Here is a 13,583-nt window from a genome sequence, read left to right as displayed (position 1 = left end):
GGCCTTGCTTCAGACTGTGTGTCACATTAGGTTGAGACGCCCTCTGAGATGTTCTAGAGTTCTTGCTGCAGTGTGTAGCTTGTGTTGAGTCAACTGTTCACAACTGTCAATTGTGCTAGCTTAGATTTTGCTTATTGGAGGAGATCTGCAGGAAGCGAAGGAGGCAGTGGGCTGTAAAGGCAGAGTTATCCCAAGTCATTGGTTGGTGTTGACTTAGTCTCCTAAGACACTGAATCCAAGTTTGCAGGGAAAATGAACTGAGTGATGAGAGGGCATTTTGGCTGCAAAGGACTTTTTAGTCATGTGAGACTTCACCCCCCCCCCCCCCCCCCAGTATTTCTCAGAGCAACTGCCAGACAGGACCAGTCTCTCCTCAGCTGCCATCCACTTAGTGGGACTCTGCAGAGGCTGAGAGAAGGGGAGGAGCACTAAAACTGGGGAAAATAAAAGTGTGCATTTCCGCGATGCCAAGGTGACCAGCCTACATCTCCCTCCCGGGCTGGTGTTGGGTGGCTCTGACAAGTGTCCAGAATGCTCCCAGCCCAGCATCTGCTGCCTGATTGCCATGGAGACGGCAGCTGCAGCGAAGTCCCCTTTGAGAACACACCGAGGAGATTTCTAGAACCATTTTGGAAGCATTTGTCTCCACAGTGCCCGCTAATCTCCCTTTCATTTGTAATTATTTTATCGCCTTGATTCTGTTCATTGGCACGGGGCCCACGGCTGATGCTGCTCCCTGCCGGGGTCCGTCGGGAGGTGTCCGCGCCCCGCCGTCTGCGTGGAGATGAAAAGAGTGGAAAGAAGACTAGCCCAGCACCCTGGCTTCAAACAAGCACTGTCTCCCGTGGGCAGCCCGGGGAGGGCCTGGCTGATTGAAGTAGCCGGAATTATGAAGCCCATAGCCTTTGAGGCCAGCCGCCCTATCCCGGCCAAGAATAATTGAACAAATAGTTTATCTGGTGCACCAACAGCTGTAGAGCCGGGCGATTTGAGAGGATTAGGGGAGAGTAGTGAACGGATACTCCCACAGCGCCTCCAAATCCTTACCCTGAGTCCGACCAGCCAAGAGCACATGGTGAAGCCCTGACATCACCCTTTAAAGTCCATTTCTCTCCCTTTCCAAGCGACTCTTCTCAGTGCTCCCAAGAATTTTAAGTGGACAAGGCAACTCCTTTTGAGGGTCCCCATCACGGGAATGCGTTCAGTGGGTCCTTGTAATTACACCGAATTCATTTCATCCCAGACAGCTCAGATTCACAGTGGGGTGCGGGGGCTTCTGGTCGGTCTGGGAGGCAGAGGCCACCGCCTTTCCTCAAGTCTGTGCTGCCGGCAGCTGTTGTGATGTCTAAGCAGGGCCAGGCCAAGTTCAGGGTAGGATGAAAGGGATATTATTTAGGAGGGCGATGGCAGAGGAAGACGAAACAGGACTCCTCCCTGAGAGAGAAAAAGTAACAAACAACTCCAAATGAGCCAAAGGTTTATTTATTTATTCTTGTTTTTTTTTCCTTAAAGAATATTTACTATAATCTAGTTAGATGAATGGGAAATAAAAACATTATTTAGAATTCTACAGGGGCTAGGTTGTGGCTCAACAGTATAGCATTTGCCCATCATGCATCAGGCCCCAGGTTCCATCCCCAGCATTATGAAGCAAGCTCTTCCAGCTACCCCTCCCTAAAGAAATAATTGCTCCTAGATCTGCAGCAGACAGCAGTCCCAGGACCTTGTGAGAACCTTGATGTTAGGAGCAAACAGAACAACTTGAAGTCAGCAGACAGCAGTCTTCCATTAGCCTTCTCCTGGACTTCAAGTTTATAGACATAATGCCGTTTTCCCTCCCGGACCTCAGAAAGGACTCCTGGGCATTCTGGGAGATGTTTGTATCTTCCCAAATCAATTTCTGGGAAAACCATGTCACTTTCAGATTCCTGCATGATCTTTGTCACAGTTTGACGTGGTCTGACTGATTCATGGCTCCCTCGTGAACGAACTGCCTCTGGCTGTCCAAACCTTGTCTACTTTATTTGATAATTCCGGTTGTTCAGTAAGTTTTAAGGCATTGTCCAGACTTTTGACAAGAAAATGAGTTCCTTGTGGTGGTTCCTTGAGGTCTCCCCTGAGAACTATGTGAATTCTGTTCTTTACCAGTCCATTTTCCTCAGGAATGGAGATCCAGGTTTCCCCACCTGTTCACCAGGTTCTGTTTACCTCCCACTGAGAAGGCTGTGGTTCTCTTTGGAAGGATTTGAACTCCTTCCAGAGCAGAGACCAGGACAGGTCTCCGTTCTTATTGATGCTCATGTTGTGGGACACAACGGTGATGCAGTTCTGGGATGAACCACGATGGCTGTGGTGGCCGCTTCCTTGCCAGCCCAGATGCCAGGCTCCCCTCAAGTTTGGCGCAAAATTCTATTTAGTTATTTTTAAGTCAATGTAACCAGTAGACAAACACTTGAGTGAAATTTGAGAGAAAAGCTGTGTAACCTTCAGGGGAGTGTTATGCTTCCAACTATGACTCTGATTCACAAATCACAAAGCTAGAGAGGATAAGTAAATTAAATAACATAAGAGTCTGAGGGAATGGGGAGATGGCTCAATGGGATGGAGCGCTTACTACATATAAATGGAGACATGAGTTTGGACTCATGAAAAACCCAGCTGTGGCCAAGCATTCCTGTGACCCCAGCACTGGGGAGGGTTGGGGAGCCAGATGCAGGAAGATCCTTGGGGCTTGCTGACCACCATCTTGGTGGAAAAACAGTATGGGTACTCCAGGTTCAGTGAGAGACCCTGTCTCAAAGAGGTAAGGTGGAGAAGGAAAGAGGAAGACACTACATAGCCTCTTCTGGCCTCTACCGGTGTGAGCAGGGATGTTTTACATCCAGTTCATCTACATACACCAAACACTCTTGCTTTCTCTGAACGGCAAAAATATGATTTAAAAATATAATAAAATAGAAAGGATTTGTAATCCACATTATAGAAAAGCCAGTTTGACTCAAGAACTCATAGGCACCACCCTGCAAAATACTAAAAATCCCAAAGAAGAATGGATAGAGGACGTGAACAGATCATTTCCAGGACAGCAAGTACAAAAGGTCCCTAAATGTACTCAAACGAGGCTCAAACCCTATACTGTGGGAACAGTGCAAGTTGAAACATTTGAAACATACTTGAGAAAGCTTGGAGAGATGACTGAATGGCAAGGAGATCCCATGAAAGTATGAGGACCAGAGTCTGGGTCCCAGAACCCACAAAACAAGTCGGCTGTGGTGCCACACTTGCTTCTAACCTGGCCTCAGTGTGGAGGATTGCTGGGCTTGCTAGCCAGGTGTAAAACCTGATCTCTGCAGAGGAATGGTATGGAGGGCTCTTCTGAAGCTTTCCTCTGATACCATGCACAGGAGTGCACATGGACAAACATGCACATACCCCATAATTACACACACACACACACACACACACACACACACACACACACACGATCATTTTTCACCTATCAAATGATAAAAAGAATTGATAACACCTCTGTGGACACCACTGTGGGGAAATAGAAGAAACCTTTTACATTAATGCTGACAGGATACCACAGGGCAATTTAACAATATCTGTCAAAATTTGGAAGTCATATAATCTCTGACACAGTGGGACCCTTGGAGATTTACTTTCTAAACAATTTGCACACTGGCACGAGCGCAGGAGTAAATTCACTCATGTATTCATAACATGAGGTATAATCGAACAAGTTACAGTATGATCTTATAATTGAATGCAATACAGCTATAAAAAAAGAATTAAAAAGATTTTTAGGAACTACTTTCCAGAGTACATTAGGTGGAAAAAGCTCAAGGTGCATCAGAGTGTGTCAAATACAAATATGAATACTTGTATTAGATGTATTTGTATTAGATGTATTCCACTGTGTTTCTTTGTTGTGTTAGTTGACTTTTTGTATACTTTGGTCACAAGTACACTCAAAGCTTGTTTTTCCGCAGTGGAGAAAATCAATTGTACCTGTTTATAGGAGACTCAGAGTCAACATGCTTTGATCTCGGACGCTCATAGACTCTTATTCATGCTGCCTCCCCGATCCCGGACTACCATGACCCACAGAGCAGAAGCAGGTGACTTCATGGATTTGGGGCAAAGAGGTGCAAACTATTTTGGACGATATTCTTACCTTGAAAATATTTAATTTCTTTTTAAGTGAAAGCGAGACAGTTTTAGTTCAAGAATTTCTAGGACCAGGTGTCAATCTTGATTGCAAGAGTGACAACTGAGGCAGGGAAAAAAATCTTTATAAAACTTAACACATGACACTGCCTCCTTTTTATTAGGAGGATACAATCTTTTAGAAAAGTTACTAGCTCTTTGAAAATGGTGCCCACCGTATTTTTATCCCATTCACCGCTCCCCCAACTTTTCCCACGGCTGGCATTGCATGATAGCTTTCCACTTCCGTGTTGGGATCTTGTCTCTCTGGAGTTTGCACAGCCACAGGTTGCTGTTGTAAACATTGCAAGGTCATTTGTTCAGCTGCCCAGTTGTGTCCAGGAGACACTGTTTCCTTGTGGTCATTGACCACCTCTGGCTTTTACAGTCTTCCAACCCCTTCTTCCTTAACGACCCCTGTGTCTTGGGAGGGTCATGTGGTAGGCTTTGTAAAGGCTTTTCTTTTTCTCAGTCAACAATCCTGCATTCTGGGTTAACACCTGACCTTATAAAGTCACAAATTAAAGCTGTCTTGGATGTGACACAAATGTCCCACTTAGGGCTGAGCATCCTGCAGTTTCTTACTCTCTACACTATATCCAGTTTTCTGTTTCTGTGTTAATCCCCATCTACTGCAAATAGAGCTTCTCTAGTAAGGGTTGAGAGACACAGTAATCTATGGATATGGTGGTAAGTCATTAGAAACTGGTTCAATACGAGGCCTGTTTAGTAGAATAATCATAGTAGATTCTCTCCTAGGTCTTATGTCTAACCATAGAGTCTTGGCCGTGATATTGGTGCTAGGTATGGGTAACAGCTTGTCTAGGAGGCCTTAAATCCGATCAGAAAGTGGCTGGTTACTCCTGTGATGTTCATGTCTCTATTGGGTGTGTCTAGACAGGCCATTCATTATTGTAGCGTGCAGGTTCAGAGCTAGGTAAGAGTGATGATTACATTTCTTCCCCAGTATCATGAACATCATGCATAGTTCATAGTTTCCAACTGTGAACGCTAGCCAATAAAGGACAAAGCTTCCAGCCATATTCTATGACTCAACTATGTGATGGCTTCAGCAATACGGCCTTACTGTCAAGTTCTAGAGGGTAACCATTGCATTGGCAGTCATCTTTAATGTCTGGGGTCAAAGGAACCTCACTGGCCAAAAGAGGAAGTAACCCATTCCTGGCATTGGGCTTTTTATTTGTTAACCTGTAGTGTCTATTAGGGGCATTGTTGTCATTGTGTGTGTGTGTGTGTGTGTGTGTGTGTGTGTGTGTGTGTGTATGTGTGTGTGTGTAAGCTTCTATATTAGTAGGTAAGTTTTTGTATGACTTTATTAGATAGGTCTTTAGTGTTTGTCCCTTTCTATATTTCTTCCTGTATTGATCAGTTTTTTTTTTTTGTCACCTTTACTCAAGCTGGAGTAGTCTTAGAAGAAGGAGCCTCATTTGGGGAATCCCTTCTGTTAAACTGGCTTGTAGTGAAGTCTGTGATTAGTGATTGATGTTGGAGGCCCAGCCAGCCCCCTGTGTGCAGTGCCACCCTTGGGCTGTGATCCTGGATTGTATATGAAAGCAAACTGAGCAAGCCATGGAGAGCAAGCTGGTAAACAGTGTTCCTCCATGGTGTCTACTTCAGTTCCTGCTTCCTGGCTCCTGCTGGGAGTTCCTGCTCTTACTTCTCAATGTTGGTCTGTCATGTGGAACTATTAACTGAAATAAACCCTTCATTCTTCAAACTGAATCTGATCAGTGTTTTATCACAGCAACACAAATGCAATTCAACCTGTTCTACTTCATTATCCCCTTTAGGTCTTTATATCACTGTGTTATATCTTCCCCTCATTGAAAGCATCCCTGTGGTCCCTAACTGGGTCCTGATCTCTATGGGTATCCTAAGTGAAACACACACATATGAATATTGGCACCTAATATCCACATATAAGAGAAAACATGCTTTGTTTGTCTTTCTGGGTTTGGATTACCTTGCTCAGAGGTTTCCAGCATCTCCAGCTCCATCCATTTATCCGCACATAATTTTGCTTTTTTTTGTAATGACAGTATTATTCCATTTTAGAAATATACTATATTTTCATTATGTACTTATTGATTGATGACCATCTAATTGTTTCCATTTTCTAGCTATTGAGAGTAGAGCAGCAATGAATATGGATGAGCAAGTATCTATGTAGTGGGGTACAGGGTTCTTCAGGTTTGTGCTCAAGAGTGATATAGCTGGGTCATGAGCGCTGGTGGCACTGGTGGCTGGCAGTTCAATTATTTTCATTCAGTTCTGTACCTTTTGCTATGGGTGTCTAGTATCCAGTGACGTTGTAAAATGCTTTAGGAAATCAAGCCAGCCGTTTTTTTTCCTTGGAGGGAAGGCATCTTTCTGTGTACAGGGTGCACACTGGGAAGCTGAGAGGAGAGGAGTAGTGTGTGTGTCTGCATGTTGGCATGTTTTAGACACACACATGTTTGTATGTGTTCATATATGTGCATGGAGGCCAGAAGATGATATTGGGAATCACCATCAATGGCTCTCCCACCTTATTCATTGAAACAAAGACTTCCAGTGACTCCCCCTCCTCCCCAGATGTCACTTATCTGGCTAGTCTTGAGAGCCCACTTGCTCTGAAAAGTCTCATTTCAACTTTCTGCGGCTGCAATTACAGGTGGCCCACTGTGCTCACTGTCATTATGTGGGCTCTGGGGTAAGGGCTTTAGCCACTGAGCCATCTTGATGGTTCTCTAGAAGATTTCTTAATAAAACCCTACAGCTTATATGCACTGCAGGAGTAGAGAGAAGAAATAAGAGCATTTCAGGAAAGGGAAAGAAGGACTTCAGACATCTTTCTCTCTCTCTCTCTCTCTCTCTCTCTCTCTCTCTCTCTCTCTCTCACACACACACACACACACACAGACAGACAGACAGACAGACAGACAGACAGACAGAGACAAAGAGACAGAGAGAGAGACTGCAAGTGTGCAGAGAGCAGAGGACAAATTTATTAAGTTGGTTCTCTCTTTCTACCTTTCTATAGGTTCTGGAAATCATGTGTAGGCTGCCAGGCTTCCGTGGGAAGAACTTTTGCCTACTGAGCCACCTTGTTCTCCTTGGAGACCTTTTAGAGGATCCTTGGCTTTGTCTTATGCACTTTTCCCTAACAGTTTTGGAGTTTTGGGTCTTACATTAAGGCCATTTTGAATCGCCTTTTGTACAGGGTGTGAGGGATCTAGCTTAATCCCTTTACACATGTATATCTAGTATTTTCCCCAGGACTATTGTTGAAGAGTTTGTCTTTGGGTATCTTTGTTAAAAACCAGGTGGTAATTGCCACATGGCTTCATTTCTGGGCCTTCTGTTGTGTTCCATTATTTGATGTATGTATTAAAAACACAGATGACGGCTCTGTAGGATAACATGGTGCTTCCAGCCTTATTCCTTTTGTCTGAGAATATGCTGGGTACCCAGAGTCCCTTGTGACTCCATATGAATTTTAGGATTTCCCTTTCTGTTTCTGTGAAGAGCAGTATTGAAAATTTTAATTAACTTATTTATTTGAGAATGTCATACACGAGTGCTACATTTAAATCATTTCTACTCCCTCCTCTCCTCCTTCCAGCTTCCTTCTTACTCCCTCTCAAATTCATGACCTTTTCTACTTTATTATGATTTTACACACACACACACACACACACACACACACCTTACTCAGCCCATTTAGAATTGCTCATAACATTGGGCTCTTCTGGGGAAGACTGATTCTCCCTCTCTCAGTGGAGATCGCCTGGCTCTTCATGTAGAGGGGTGCCTTGTGGTCTTTCCCTGTCCACTCTGGTGTTTTGATGGTGATTATTGCACTGATTGTACAGCTCACTTTTGGTAATAGAGCGATTTCCATGACACAGATTTGCCAACCTGCGATCGGTGTCTTTTTTAGCCTCATTCTTCAGTGTTTTAAATTTTCACGATAGGCGACTTTCACTTCCTTGGTTGGGTTTGCTAGCATGCAATTCATTATTTTTGAAGCAATTGGAAATGGGATTCTTTTCCTGACTTATTTCTGAGAATGTTTGTTATCGGTCTCTAGAAAAGCCGGAATTTTTGTTTATTGATTTTTAAATCCTGCTAAACTTCAATCACAATATTGAATAGGAGTGAAGAAAGTAGACACCCTGTCTCATTCTTGACTTTTATGTAAAGGAGCTGAGTTTTTCTTCACCGGATATAATAAGTTTTCATTCTCATTTGTAACTTGTGTATATATTGAGATAAGTTCTTTGCTTTCCTAATCCTTCAGGACTTTTAAGTTGGTTGGTCTTTTCTGCATTTACTGTGATAATCTTGTGATTTTTGTCTTTAAGTCTATTTGTGTGATATGTAATATTAATTTGCATATTTGGAACCATCTTTGTATCTTTGGAATAAAGCTTACTTGCTTGTGGTAAAAAATACTTTTTTTTATATAATTGAATTCAATTTACAAGTGTCTTTTAAAGCACTTTTGCATCCTTGTTTCTTCAGAATTGGTGGACAATTCTCTCTCTCTCTCTCTCTCTCTCTCTCTCTCTCTCTCTCTCGGCTTTCACCTCTTCAGATCTGCCTCTGTCCATAAGAAGTGGACCATTTAGCTTCTCTAGGATCACGAATAATAGGCTCAAAGACCTTTAATTATGGTTAGAATCCACTTATGAGTGAATACATACCGTGTTCCTCTTTTTGGGTCTGGCTTACCTCACTCAGTAAAGCGTTTTCTATTTCCATCCATTTGCATGCAAAATTCAAGATGTCATTGTTTTTTACCGCTGAGTAAAACTCTAATGTGTATATGTTCCACACCCTTTTTAACCATTCTTCTATTGAGGGGCACCTAGGCTGTTTCCAGGTTCTGGCTATTACAAATAGTGCTGCTATGAACATAGTAGAACAAATGCTTTTGTAGTATGATCGGGAATCTTTAGGGTATATTCCCAAGAGTGGAATTGCTGGGTCCTGAGGGAGGTTGACTCCCAGTTTCCTGAGAAACCGCCACACTGATTTCCACAGTGGCTGCACGAGTTTGCATTCCCACCAACAATGGATGAGTAAGAAGATGAACCTGATGAAGATTATTTAGCTATCCACCAGGAGGTAGGAAATAGACAAGAGTCCCAGGTAACCTCGGGTGCATGGGGGGGAGGGAGGGTCGATGGAAGGGGAGAAGGTTAGAGAGAAGGGAGTAGGGGAAGAAAGGGGAAAGCTTGGTGGCCTGGGATGGGGGGGGAGGGAGGAAGGATGAATATGGGATCAGGGAAGATTATATTTCAACTAAGGGACCCATTTTAGGGTTTACAGGAGACTTGATTATATATGGGATCCCAGGTCCAAGGAGAGATCCCCCAGATTGCTCTCTGGACAGAGGAGTGGGTGCCTGAATCGGCCGTGGCCCATGTCCATACTGATGTATATTTTGCTTATCACCATAGATCCTGCATCTGACGAAGGACAGCGATACAGTCGGTGACCCATATTGCAGCACCGGACTGAGCCCCCCGAGGTCCAAATGAGGAGCAGAAGGAGGAAGAACATGAAAAACGAAATCAGTACTGCGAGGGATGCTATCACCCACTGATACAAGGGAACGGATCTGATGAGAGTTTACCAAGGCCAGTTGGACTGGGACTGAAAGAGGACGTGATCTAACCAGACTCTCCGAATTTGGCCGGATTCTCTGACTGTGGCTGACCCGAAGTCTTTCTGAAAAGCCATTGACTATGACACTGGGACCTGTTTCCTCTACATATAATGGATTTTGGGGATCCAGTCTGTTTGGACACTCACCTTCCTGGACCTGGAGGGAGGGGGAAGGAACTGGAACTTCCCACAGGGCAGGAAACCCTGACTGCCCTGGGGGATGAAGAGGGAGGAGGAGGGGGAGTAGGGGGAGTGGGAGGGTGTTGGGAGGGGGGGTGGAAATGGAAACTTTTATAATTTAATAAAATTTACTAAAAAAAAAAATTAAAAAAAAAAAAAAAAAGAAGTGGACCATTCTCTCTCTCTCCCATATATTTGCTCACCATAATAGTGCTGGGCTGCCCAGTGCCACAAGGCACCGGGTGGGCAGATATTTTCTTCTCGGCACCCCATGCATGACTGTGGTTCTCCTTGTCATGCTCAGTTCCTACTAGTACTGGGCAGGGCCATGTTTTCTCCTTGGTGCCCTGACTTCCTTCACCTTTCAGACCTGAACATCTCCCAGAGGCCTGATGGTGAAATAGGTCTACCTTACTTTAGACCCAGCAGAAGTGGGCTAGAGATGCATCTGTCTGACTTACAAACCTTGACAATGCTGCTCGTTTTGCCGTGTGGGTGCCACCCAAATGCCTATGGCGAATGCTTCTGATTTTATATAATCACTAAATTTAGATAGAATGTTCTAGGTGTTCTATCAGAGATTGATATCTGACACAAATAGTTTTGCTATAGTATTTCACTGTGCCTGTTTCTAGGAGAGAGATCCAGGGGGAGAGTTTCTGAATGTTCCCATAAAAGCGAGCCCAGACTTCACTGGTTGCCTCAGACTTCTGTTTTGCTGGCTGTAAAACAAGCTCTCATGATGAAAGCCACATTTCTCCATCCCTGTGAGAAAGGAAGGGTCCACCCCAGGTGCCGGGGTTTGCCCCAGGAGATTGCGTTGAATCTACAGTGGGGTGGGTTTAGAAGGTAAGGAGAGGACCAGGGGCGGCATGCGGGGCAGTACCTCTACCATTGCTTCTCTTCAAAATCATCTGGGAGTCTGTGGGCCCTCCGTGCATGCTCACCACGGGCTCTCCCATCAGAAAGGAGGGTTAAAGGGGAACATTGGCAGTCTGTAGAGAGACTGGGAACTTCTAAATTAAGGAGGTCGCTTATGATTGGCAGCAACACGGGGAAGCTGGGTTTGTGTTCCGGACCTCTGAACAACTGTTGTCAAGACACATCCCATCTCAGGGTGACTCTGGGGGTTTCATCTGTGAGGTGACTCTGGGGATTTCATCTGTGAACGTGGGCATTCACAGTCTTGACTATTATTGCAGCGCTGGTAATGGTTGGCAGGACAGACGGGTTATAAAAGCATTTTACTCTCGTCACCTCTAGGGGGCATGCCAGGACTCCCGATGACTTTAAATAGTCAAGCGGGCAATTTTTCAGCATTCCCATGTCTCTGGGGACCCGAGTTCTAAGTGAAAAAGAATTTACCATCTAGGGAAGGAACCCGAGGCTGAACTCATAAGCGAGTCAGGAAGGAGATGGCAGGAGATACATCAGGAAGAAAAAGCTTAGAGAGACCTAATCCAAGGAGGGTCCCAGGTGTGCAATGAACACAGTGCCACAGGCTAAACCTGGAGCCGAGCACAGGGGGAATTTGTAGCTGTTTTGAAAATGGGTGCGGTCTTCCCACGCAGGGACACATTGGGTAAAAACGATAGCACCGATAGACCGTCAGGCCCGTGGGCAGCTGGCCATCACAAAGTTTTACAGACGGAGGACAGTATGTATTAGAGATGTAGCCAAGGGGTCAGAGAAGAGCCAAAGGCAGCAGACTGTGAGGAGCAGAAGGAATTAATATGTGCAAAGGAAAGTTGAAAGTTGTGGATGTGACAGAGGAAGGAGGAAGCCTTGGGAGGAAGACGTCACTGAGTACACAGCGTGTAGGGTTGGGGGCATGGTATGCAAGGAATGGAAAGGCAGACATGGCTGCTTTCCTGGATGGGAGATGGAGGAGTGGATAATACAGGCTGGAAAGATGGGGAGGGGACGGCTTTCGTCAGGGGTCTGAACTCAACCCTGAGGACCGCAAGAACCTTTGGAAGGCTTAGGGAGGCCCATGTGTGGAAGGAATGAGGCGTTGCAGGGACTCCAGCTAGGACTGGTTACCCCCACACCAGGGAGAGATGGTGTGGACTGGTGTGGACAGGAGACTGAAGATGACATGATGTTCAGTAGGTCACCAGACTCGATTTCCATACCCATGGCTTCATCAACAAATGAGGAAAACCAATCCTATTGTGCCCCCTCAAGCGAGACAGATAACGTGAACAAACGCTCCTTCCACTGCGACCGTCTTCTTCACTTAATCTGACTGCATTGCCTGTGTGGACAGGCAACTGCAGAAGCTTACCTACCACTTCACCTGGGGTGGGGGCTCTGTTTGCCTCACAGCTAAAATACCCTGGCACTTTAAGTATCACTGAAGAAAGAGATAAAACTCCAGTTGGCCTCTAACCAGAGACCTGGATTAACGAGATGCTATCTATTACCAGGCATGTTTGCAAGAATCTCTCAACTCCACTGAAGAAACACTTTCTTCTGGGATCCCTTGAGTTTCTGCAGGCCAGCTGTTTGCAGCGGAGGCAGTGGCAGAGCACAGTTCCTACTCGGAGCCTTGGAAGAACAGAATGCTCTCATAGCCGAGAACTGGCTTTGCCACATTCTGTCGCGTGGGATAGTCCCAGAAGTGGATCACAGCCCTTCGGAAGAGTAGGCACAGGGACTAGAGGCTAGGCTTTCAACGGAAGATTTCCATCAGGAGCAGAACATGCTGCTCATTGTATACCCAGAACACAAGGTTAGCTGGCCTGCAATCTGAGATCAATCTGAGCATGCTGGAGAGGTGGTCTGGGACCCTCAGCGGGAGGTGTGAGTGCCTGGCCTGTAACCCTAGGACTGCTCAGAGCTTTGGGTCATAAACTCAAGGCTGTCTATTCTTATCACCTCACAGGTGCGGGCAAGTTCACAAGCACACCAGGGACTCTCAGAGCTCAGATTACACCCAGCCTGTGGGGTCACCTGCTATAGGAGCGATATTCTCATCCCTCCTTCTCAGGAGTCCCCACCGTACCAAGTGCAGCAGTGATACAGACAGAAACAGAAGGGGGCAGTGCTGTTGGGGAGCTCACCCCCCAGAAGTCCACACAGTTTACAGTCTCGTGTTCTCCTAGGCACTACGCTAGGTTTGCAGACTGCCTTTGTGAACTAAATGAAGACCTCCTCACCTGGGGACTTTGGTTACTGTGGAGCAGGGCAGGGAAACAATGAAAGCAGTTATTTCCTTCCTTTTGAATGTTGCGGACTCAAAAATTCAGCCTGATGCATTTGGGTGGAAACGTCATTCCTTCTGATGCAAGGTGTGGCAAGGGAGTTCATGCTGTGGAGAAGCCTAACCTCTTGGGGCCGACGTTCTGCTGCAGAGATCTGTTCTGTTATCAGCTAGGGTAGAAAGACAGCACAGCCACAGGCAGTTGCTGCCTGCACATTAGGGAACTGAGTGAAGTGAACGGGGAAAGCAGAGTTTAAGACGTCAGATCGGAACCTTTTAGGTCCATGTGGGAACCGTTGCTGCTTTAACA

The 13,583-nt window shown here is 45.5% G+C and overlaps 1 pseudogene; it reads right to left on the bottom strand.

The window, feature by feature from the left end:
• Window positions 1–679: 679 nt before the first annotated feature.
• LOC125416089 (dihydrofolate reductase-like) lies at window positions 680–12,207 on the bottom strand (annotated as a pseudogene).
• Window positions 12,208–13,583: the final 1,376 nt, after the last annotated feature.

The sequence above is a fragment of the Myodes glareolus genome, chromosome 4 (assembly GCF_982192425.1).
Source record: "Myodes glareolus chromosome 4, mMyoGla1.1, whole genome shotgun sequence".
NCBI classification, from domain to species: Eukaryota; Metazoa; Chordata; class Mammalia; order Rodentia; family Cricetidae; genus Myodes; species Myodes glareolus.
The sequence above is the reverse complement of the archived record's forward strand: the minus strand, read 5'-3'. Positions and strand labels throughout refer to the sequence as shown.